General features: G+C 31.4%; 1 long non-coding RNA gene across 1 annotated transcript; it reads right to left on the bottom strand.

The window, feature by feature from the left end:
- Window positions 1–8,594: 8,594 nt before the first annotated feature.
- LOC144998618 (uncharacterized) lies at window positions 8,595–9,904 on the bottom strand. The gene is made up of 2 exons (XR_013660380.1): window positions 9,773–9,904; window positions 8,595–8,760 (listed from the first exon to the last, which is right to left on the bottom strand). It is a non-coding gene; the product is annotated as an uncharacterized LOC144998618 (long non-coding RNA).
- Window positions 9,905–11,443: the final 1,539 nt, after the last annotated feature.

Below are 11,443 nucleotides of genomic sequence, written 5' to 3'. Positions count from 1 at the left end.
GGATGGAGGCTGCCAAAAACGTGTGTAAACCCTTACAAGAACATTAGCCACGTTTTTGAGCCTTAAGGGGTCTTTATATAGTTGGGCTATTAGGGTTATCTGACAAGGAAACCCTAATTTGGATGCTTAAGCCCTAAGCAACCCATAGACTCCTTTTATTAAGCCCATGGACGATTTCCTTATGGGTTTCCCATTAGAATTCGTCCATCCTTTAATATAAGGCAATCCATGGCCCAAATTGCAATTATCCTATAATTACAATTCCAGTCCCTTAAGTTTAATTAATCTCTTTTAGTCACAAACTAATTACCAATTAATTATTGACTAATATTAATTAAACAATATGATTTCTCCTTTAATATATTATTCTCATAATACATTAATAAATCATATTTAATCCTTACTCTCCATAATTTATCCTATCAAGTTGCTTTGGTGAAGGCAACCCAAAAGGACCATGCACCATCGGGTCAAGTACATACCAAAATAGTTATGGACTTAGACACTAATCCAACAAAAATCACTTAATTTTTTTTCAAAATGTAGATTAGTGTTTATACTTCAGTATAGAATTTTAAACATCATATTTTTGTTAAATATTGAATTAGATACAAGCCTGGAAAAACAACATATGGATGAAACAATTTTTATGCTTCAACACATTTTATTATTATGTTCCGGTTTTTAAAATAACATAACTCACTCATATGATGTCGGAATCAGTTGATTTTTTTTTTCAAAATGTAGCTTAGTGTTTATACTTAATTCATTTTAGACTTAAAAAAAATCATATTTTGGTTAAATATAACTAGATACAACATTGGAAAGACGGTATATAAATGCAACATTTTTTCTGTTTCAACACATTTTATTATTGTGTCCCGGTTTTTAAAATAGCATAACTCACTCATCTGAAGTTGGAATCACTTGATTTATTTTTCAACATGTAGCTTAGTGTTTATACTTCAGTTTAGACTTTTAAAAATCATATTTTGGTTAAATATTGAATTAGATACAAGCCTGGGAAGACAACATATCAATGCAACATTTTTTTCATTATACATATATATATATATATATATATATATATATATATATATATATATATATATATATAATATATATATGAAAGTTTAATTGGTTTTTATTTTTGAATTTTGATAGAAAAATTGTATGAGAAGGATCTACAAAGACTACCAGATCGTTTGAGCATCGAGGCTATAAAAGAGATGGTGGATTTCCTTGAAAAGTTTAAGATGAAAACGGAGAACGTTTCGGCTTCAATAAAACCTTTAGTCCATCGATTAATCCAAAAATCTTAGATATGAACCTACATCTAATAAAATGGTCAACCAAAGTCAACTTTGTTCATTTGATACCCGACATGGAGGAAAAATACCACAAATATTGGGGCAACTACGCAAAGATGAGTCGTTATGTTTACTTTGCGATCTTGCTAGATCCTACAATAAAGTCTCAACTATTGTTGTATACTTTTAAAGAAATGATTGGTTCCAAGGATGAAACGTTATCAAAGTTGGACATAGAATTAAAAGCATATGAAATACTTTATGAGGTCGTGAAGAAGATTAGGAAATTTTTTAAGACCTAATTGGGAAAATACGACATGGGTGGGTCTTCTCAACAACAAAGTTCTCAACAAGTCGTTGATTGTGATGATGATAACAACTTTTTTTTGGCAACTTCCTTAATAGTGTAGGTGACAACTCGGATGCGGTGGAAAATGAATTAATTATATATTTGAAAAATCCTAAGTTGGTGGAAACTAAACAGATTAAGATTCCCGATAGTTGCTTGAACGGCAAAAGGTATTGACTTTTTTTTTTATTTTTATTTTTTTATTATAATTTTTATAATTTTTTTAATATTTCTTATTTCTTTTAATACTTAATGATGTCATATTTAACAATAATTTTTTTTAATTAGATATTCTGGGGATACAAATCTTAACTGTAGCATTAGAGTCTGCTTTTTGCACAAGTCGTAGAGTTTTAACCGACTATCGTACTAACTTGTAGAACGTCATAGTTGAAGCTCTGTTGTGTACCCGAGATTGGGTTAGAAAGAATAGAAAACCTATAATAGACAATGTGGATGACATTTTAAAAGACGATAATGTAACTATGAGTATTTTGTACTTTCAATTCTTGTTATATTTTTATACGACCTTTACATTTTAGTAAACGCTAACAACATTTTTGTTTCATGTTTTATATAAAGATTGATGAAGCTTTACACAATGACAAAGCAATGAGAAATAGAACAATGGAAAAGTAGATGATAATTAGGAAGAATTGTTTTGGTTAAAACTTGATTGGTTGATTTGTATTAAATTCGACATGTGGATATGAGTTTGTTTTTTGAACACTACTATGTTTTTTTAAACTCGATTATTGAATATTATATTTTTTTTAGAAGCCAATTAAACAACATGTAAGTATTATGAATTGCATCGTCATTTGTTTCACCTAATGTATAACTGGTTATTGTTTGGAAAAATAACTGAAAAACTCATTAATTTCACCTAATTTATAACCGGTTCTTGTTTGGAAAACCGAAAAACCGGGACTGAAATCGGTATAGGAACCGACAGGTTACCGATTCTTATAATACCGTAATACCGGATCCGGTTCCAACGCCCATCCCATATATATATATATATATATATATATATATATATATATATATATATATATATATATATATATATATATATATATATATATATATATATAGAGAGAGAGAGAGAGAGAGAGAGAGAGAGAGAGAGAGTCCGATTTCGGTGAGTACATAAAAAATGGTGGGTAGAATGACGATAATTCTCCACCCTAATATATATATATATATATATATATATATATATATATATATATATATATATATATATATATATATATATATATATATATAAAGAGAGAGAGAGAGAGAGTACGATTTTGGTGAGTACATAAAAAATGGTGGGTCTTATGACGATAATTCTCCACCACTCATTTTGTATGCGACCCCCTTCCGTGGTTAAGAGCACAAACATCAAATCCAAATAAATGGTCGTGGTGCGTTCGTATGCGACCCACTTTCGTGGTACCTAATACAAATTCGAGGGTGTAATCACATGATGTGAACGTCCATGAAATGCCATTTAAGTGGGTATTATTATTATTATTATTATTATTATTATTATTATTATTATTTTCGTTTATTTTTGTTTTCTTATTTCGTTTTTTTGTTAAAAAAAATTAAATAGATATACGCTCGGTTTAACGTTTTTTTTTTTTTTTCATTTTTAAATTTTTTTTTTCAAAATTATTTTATACATTTTTTCGTATTTTTTAACATCTTTAGTATATACTTGAAGATACTAACGTTTTTATTTATTTATTTGTTGATATATTTTTTGTTTATTTTTTGATTTTTAAAACTAAATATTGGTTTAAAATTTTACTGTTTAACAATTATAAAATTTTAAATAAGAAAATACTAATGATCATAATATTTCGGTTGATACTTTTTTGAATCATATTATTTTTGAACCATTAAATTTTAGTCAAATTATTTTGAATCGTAGTATTTTGAATCTGCTTATTTTTGAATTATATGATTTTTAATCGATAATATATTCAATTAAATATAGTTTTAGTTCTAAAACAGTATGGATCATTATATATTTTGAATCATTTAATTTTGAATCATAAAATATATAATTAATGAATATAAAATATTTGAGTCTAAATAATTTTAGATCATAACAAATTAAAGATCATAAACAAGCTGAATCAAATGTTTTTTTAATCATAAATATTTTGAATTATCACATTTTGGATCATATTATGTTCAACATTTTCTTAATTAATACTTCTTAAAATATCGACTCATGATTCCCATTTTCCCAGCTGACGAGATATGTTATGTGTGTCGCAAAACATGTTTGGACTATTTTGGGAAGCATGCAGTTCACTGTAAAGAACTCCCGGGGTTCAAATACAGGCACGATATGGTTAGGGATGTCTTGTTTGATATATTTAAGCGTGTCGGGGTTTCCGCTAAGAAAGAGACACCTGTTAAATTCTTTACTGACCCGACAGAAGGAAGGTCAACCCTCAGACCGGCTGACATTCTGATTTTTGGATGGGTCGGAAGGAAACACGCATGTGTGGATCTTACAGGGGTATCCCCTCTCGTGGGCCTAAGGGCTGGGGGTTTCATAGCGGGACATGCTGCTACAAAAGCAGCTACAGGCAAAGTCACCAAACATGAGAAATCGTGCTTGGAAAATCAACACGTGTTCATACGATTTGCATTTGACACGTTTGGTTTCCTCGCACCGGATGCGGTAGAGCTTCTTAAAAGAGTACAACAAATCATGCATAGTAATGTTATATCCCCTAGATCTTCGGATGTAGTTTTTAAAAGAATTAGCTTTACCATTCAAAAAGGCTTAACGGCACATCTTGTTGCTCGTTTGCCATCTCACTCACTGTACGATGACTATTAAAAACTATATTTGTTTATAACATGAAATGAAACTATTGATTTCTTAAAATTAAAAATAAATACCGCGAAAACATATTTTTGAAAAATTCATTTTATAAAGTCACTAGTATACCGAGTATAAGTATATCTTAAAATAAAGAGAAGTTGGAAATCAAAACCCATCACCAAATCTAGAAATCAAGAAATATCTTTTTGTCTTTCGAAATCAATGTTCGCAGTATCTTTCTCAATGGAGGGAATCGAGCATCTATATGCATAGGGTTTAGCCACGAGTATGATATTGTAGAATCTTGGATTGTATGCTATGCAACATCAACAAAGTTGTATCTAGGTCAGTGTTTCTTTTTTTTTTTTTTTTTTTTTTTTTTCTTTTTTAGTTGTTTCTAAATTTGAGCCTATTGCTTATTGACGAAGTAACAAATCTTAGGGCAGCCCCACACTAATGATTAGTATGTGTGGGTGCTTAAACATCTACATTACTTTCTCTTTTCTCCTCGTCGCACATATTACACGTACGATTATGTTTCTTGAAACAAATAAAAGAATCCCATCTTGTGTTGGGTGTGTTCATCATATGTGTGAACAAGTGTAGAGAGGATGATTAATAAGAGAACTTGGAAACAATCCATCACAGATACAAGGACCCCTCTTTTGAAATCGATCTCGGGTAAGGATCAAGATAAATCCACACTTACTCCCTTATGAATCGATCTCTCTTGTCAGATTTTGTCATGAATGAGATTGTTGGCTTTTAAGGAGATTTAATGAATATGAGGTGATATGTATTTAGTTTAATACTTTTTAGCTAAATAAGGTCACCTAGTACATGAAACTGGTAGGTTAAAGGAATCAAATAAACAGTTCAAAACCCATTTTATACCTCATAAGGCCAAGAAAATTAATGATTGATTTGACCAATTTCGAAAAAATTATATGGCTACAAAGTCATTTTCATATATATATATATATATGTATGTATGTATGTATATATATAATTTATTATTTGTTTTAGTCATATATCTTTAATGTATCTAACTTCACATTTTATATTGACAAATTATCTATATATCTTTCAAAATTTAAAAATGGGTTATGTTTGTCATCATCAACATTTTTATGATAATTATTTACTAGCTCAAAATTTTAAAATGGGTTATGTTTGTCATCATCAACATTTTTATGATAATTATTTACTAGCTCATATATGAAGAAATAAGTAGAATTTTAGGCTTCTAGATATTTCAGTTATATATAATAATTATTAACTTACTCTTATGTTTTTTAATCATAACTGTGAAAAAACTTAAACTTGTTTTAACTATTCTGAGGTTATAATTTCGACTCTAGTTCTAATCATGATATATTGATGGAACTATTATTGAGATGATGTTGATGTATTTTAAATCATACTGAAATAATAAACCTTGACTTGCAGAAAGTCTCGGATGATTATGAAACATGTAGATGTCTCATCAAGTAAAGCATATATTCACTATGAACAGTAGAATGCGCTTCAAACATGTTCAAACATTGAATAAATGGAAGATCTAATAGATTGTGTACTCTAATTGACCAATAGTTTAGTTAAGGGAAATTGTAACGCCCGTAGATTAGGGCTAGTCAATTTAGAGACGATAAGCATCAAAAACGTCTTTTTGATAGAAGATTATTTAAAATGAATAATCTTAACTAAGTTGTAGTATATGTCACAAGGTTTTCGTGCATATAAAGAACACCGAAATTCGAGTTATAATGAAGAAGTTATGATCCGTCGAAGTTTCGCGACAGAACCGACACGACGCTGAATGACGTAAAAAGTGAATTTACGTTAGATTGACATTTAGCCTTAGAGATCTAAACAAAAGTCGTACAATTCTTTAAACCATGAGCGTGCATAAAAAGAACGTCCGAATCTGACTTCATATGAGGAAGTTATGATTTTTCTAAGTTTCGACTTAGCCGTATGCAGCCCGAATACTTGATTTGAGATCGAACGGTTTTTAGCCAAGACAATCTAAACGAGAATCGAAGATCTTGTTGATAGTAGTCCAACGGTAAAAAGTCAGACGAAAACGGACGTCGGATGAAGAAGTTGTGAATTTATAACAGAGTTTTCCTGTCCCGGCCTACTAAAAATAATATAATACAAATAAAGTCAAAATTAGCCAACGGAGTCTAAATGAAAGTTGTAGAGCATAATCTCACCTACGCGTGGATATAAAGAACGTCAAAAACGGAGCTCGTATGCAAAAGTTATGAATTTTTGAAGATCGTGGCACACATACCAAAGCTTATCCGAAGCGTACGCCAAACGTAACCAAAATTACACCCAACGTACTTGGAAATTACACCCAGCGTAATCCCAGACCCAGCAACCTATAAATAGAAACCGAGATCAGCTATTTTCTTTGCTCATTTTCTCTCTTCTCTCTAAGTTTTTACCTCGATTTGCGTGCTAATTATATCCCGAAGCCCGGTATCATTCCCGATCCCCGAAGCAAGTTCCGAAGTCCTGAAGATCCCGAGCCGAAGCCCTGCCCGTGAGGAGCCCGGTTTTTGTGAAGATCTTCCAGATCTACCCAAGAATACTACTTCTACAAGTCGTAATGCTGTCCGATCATCTTCTGATCAAGTGAGTGTATAGTCACTTTCGTCTTACACATAAATATGAAGTATTTTATAAAATACGTGCTATGTGTATATATATTGTTGTTTATATGAGTGAGTGTGTGGTTATTTTCTTCTAACACATAAATATGAAGTATTTGCTTTGAAATGCGTGTTATGTGTTTATATACTATTGTTTATTTGAGATAAGTGTGGAATGGATGTTTTATATGGTTTTTAAATGAGTTAAACTGTATATGTATTTTATATCTACTAATATGTTGGGTAGAACATGGGTAGATGAGATAGTTGGTATGTGCTAAAATGATGAAGTAAATGACGAGGTATGTAAGATGCTTAAGGAATAATATTGGTAGATGCACCAAGTAGAGAATGTCATAATACTAGCAGATGCGGTTGAGAATAATATTTGTAGATGCATCAAATAGAGAATGTCATAATACTAGCCGATGCGCTTATAGGATAATGTCGGCAGATGTGCCTAAAAGAGAATGTCATTAACCTGACAGCCGCGTCTCATAGTGTCTGATGTAATCATGGTAGAGGCGCTTAAAGGATGATGTTGGTAGATGCGCCTTATGTAGCAACAGATTTTGTGTCAATTCCTTAGGTCAATCCTTAGGAATGAATGAATGAATGATAGTTGAATTCTTAGGGTAAAACCTTGAGAAATAAAGAAGATAATGAGGATGGGTATTTGAGTTGATTGTTTGATGGTTAAAAATAATAATTATATTATTGTGGGTTGAAAACCCTATATGCTCACCAGGCTCCCAAGCCTGACCCACTCAGTTTTCTTTGTATCATAGGTATCTATACGAAGACATATTTCACTAAGAGATTAAAGGAGATGTAAATCATTAGTGTAAATAAATGTAAGTTCTGTTTATGCTTATGTGTCTGTATCGGAACATGACATCCCGAGATTTTGTTATATAATGAAAATACTTTTCTTTAAGAAATACTTTGATAAATTCTTATCATATTTTGTTTTGGGGACAAATTCCGCAACAATTTTCTTTAAACGATTACTCTGATTTTAGAAACAAAGCATAAACAAATCGGTCTTTTCTGGCCGTGAAATTGGGGATGTCACAGAAATACAACATAAACCAATAAATCAAAAAATGACCAAAGTGATTAGTGTTGTTTCATGTAACATCCAAGTTTGGGTAAGTTTCTATTTTAGTCCCTAATGTTAACTTATTTTCAGTTTGGTCCTTCGCTCGTATGTGGGGCGTACTTTATGAGTACGTTTAGCGTACTAGCCTCTTGATGATCGAGGATCCCATCCACGTACTCTGGGCATACGTGGAGTATGCTGGTCTGGGACAAACCCTAATATCTAGGGTTTACGCCATATTGTCACACCTCTTACCAAGGCGAAACATGTCATGAGTGCGACTAAGTTCATGGATCATAGATAAATTGAATATATAGCACAAGCACAACGATAAACAAAACAACATTTGTATTCAATCATTAAGTTTGAATACATGGTTCTTACATATAATAGTACAATAGTTGTCTTAAATAGGTATGCAGATAACAAAAACTAGATAACTAGGTCGTCTGTAATCCATGGCTAATCTTCTGTCTGAACGCTTGCCTAATGATCTCCTACGGATACATGTAAGTTTGAGGGTCAACACAAAGGTTGGTCAGTGTCATATGTTTTCTAAAATAATGATACGTTTAATATGATCTAAAAAGTATTGCCTTTGTCGTAAGTAAAACTATGTTTGGAAAGGTTTGATAAAGATAGAAATCTAAACTATGGTTTCTAGATAATGAAATCTAGTTAAAGTTTATAGTGACAAAATTGTACGAATAACGGATAAACAAACATACGAATATAAGAATAAAGTTATCTACCAAGGCTGTACTTGAAAACCGTAGATACGGATAAACTGATGAATAACAAGTATATTTGATAAGCGTAAATGTAAAAGTATACGATACTTGTTTAAACAGTTAATAAAACTTAGGGCAGTGTACAAAGCACATATAAAAGCCTAAGATACAAGTTCTATAACTTGTATAAATATATAAACTTATATATATTTTTGTGTATGAATGAGGTATATTGAAAATATCAAGTTGATAACCGTCTATACAGTCATATCATATTTGTAGTTGGAATGTATATATTATTTTTATTAGTTGTATTATTTTAACAACATAACATATGTAAATATCGATGTTTAAAACGATTTTGTTTACTTATAACATATAAGTATTTAAACAAATATTTCACAAGCTAGAAATGTGTTTACACAAAATAATGATAATTCATGTGTATTTTGTATGATAAAGATTACTTAGTACACGTACTACCATGTACAGACGAGAGTCAAACATATACATCAGATGACAGGACTATTTTAACATTTAAGCCGTTTTGAAATCCAACAACTCGCGTGGCCCTTCAAACCAAATTCTCCGTACCGTAAATAGTAGAGTAGTAAAAACAAAAATACTTTTGTGTGATTTATGTTGCATAAAAATGATAATGTTGTTTGTATAAACAAAACATTTAGGCATATGTATATAAAATATAGTACAAGTAGTACATGTATTCCCCCTCCTCCGAAAGTATGTAAAAATGGGGAGGTAACATTCAAACACTCACCTTAAAGTGTGATTGGTGATTGGTTTTTGAGGACGGATGTGGAGACCGGGTCGTGTTGTCGTCAAGTCGTAATTTCCGAGATTAATTCAATTTCCTAGCATATTTTGATATACATTAATATTTGGACGTGATTTGGTATTTTGACTAAGTATTGTGATTTATTGAATAATTTTCAAGTTTCAAAATTCATTTAAATAATTATTCATTTAAATAAATTTTATCTAAATAATTTAATATTTTCCAAAATTTTTTAAATAAATCTGAAATTTATTTAAATCAAAAATCAAATTAATAATTTCTAAAAATTTATTTACTCTTAAGTTTATTTAATAAATCAATATTTATACAAGAAATTATCAATTTTTTTAAAAAAAAACTTAGGATTCAATTTGAAAGGGTTTTTCCATTAGGTAAAAAATTTGATGATTTTAATTGAAGTTTCATTATGTTAAGATTACATTTGTAAATGTTTTAGAGAGAAAGGGACCGAAAATGTACAATTCAAAAGTTCAGGGACTATTTAATTTAAATGGAAGTTTGTTTTCTTTGACACTTACGTAACAGTCTAAGCCAGAGGCATATCTGTTCTTCGTCGTTGCGCAACCAGCAACGAAAAAAAAATATATTATTATTATTATTATTATTATTTTATTTATTTATTTATTTTTTAATTTTTTTAATTTTTTTTTGTGGCTTATGATCAATGAACGGACGTGAACCAAAGACTAAAATCATAACTGGGGTGGAGGGGAAGACTTACAGCAGCAATGAGTGGCTGGTGGTGGCCAGAAATCGCGAGGGCAGCCGGCAGTGGAGATGATGAGGGTGGCAGGAGGCCACTCCGGTGGTCTTCTGCTGCCCTTTTCTTGCTTATTTCAACCGGATTCTGACGAAGGGAGTGGGGATCAAAAACAGCAACAATCAAAGCTTGGAGATGGTGTTTTCCTGTGGTGGCTGTGGGTGTTTGAAGGTGGCAGGAGGGTGGGGCGTTTAGATTTCTTTCCCTTTTTCTTGGCAGAAACAGTGAGGGGAAGGGAAAGGGGACGTGAGGAAGTGTTTGGGAGGCTACTGGTCCGGAAATGCAACCAAAAAGGATAATGATGGAGGGGTGGTTGATGGTGTTGTTATGGTGGTGTTTCAATCCTAGGAGATAGAGAGATATGGAGGGAGAGATGTAAGGAAGAAGAAGCTGGAGTTTATGTAGATTGAGAGCTCCTAATGGCTTCTATTTATAGTTAAAACACACACATAATCTAAACGAGGCCATGCATTCAACCTTGCAATGTACCATCTTGGAGAGACTTACACATAAAGAGAAGGAAGGAGAAGGGAGAAGGAAAGAAAAACGAAGGCAAGAAGGTGAAAATGAGCTGGACATTTGGTCTTATAAGACTAGTGGATCCCAACTTTGGGTTATACTCTCTTTTTAATGCTCAAACACATTTAAAATCGGGTGTATCGGGATCCGAAAAGTTGAGATTTTTTTTTCGAAAATACCGTTTTATAGAGTTTAATTCAAGGATTCTGGAAATCAAATGGATTAATTTTTGGAGTTACGGAACTCCGTGAAATTGCGTTTTAAATTTTGCATCTAAACAGTTCACGGTGTCCGTTTTCACGACTTTTGTAAATATTTTTGCTAAAAATATTTCGAGAATAGAAGTAAATAAT

Source organism: Lactuca saligna, chromosome 5, assembly GCF_052625555.1.
Source record: "Lactuca saligna cultivar CGN05327 chromosome 5, ASM5262555v1, whole genome shotgun sequence".
Taxonomy (NCBI): Eukaryota; Viridiplantae; Streptophyta; class Magnoliopsida; order Asterales; family Asteraceae; genus Lactuca; species Lactuca saligna.
This window is presented reverse-complemented; position numbering and strand designations above follow the sequence as displayed.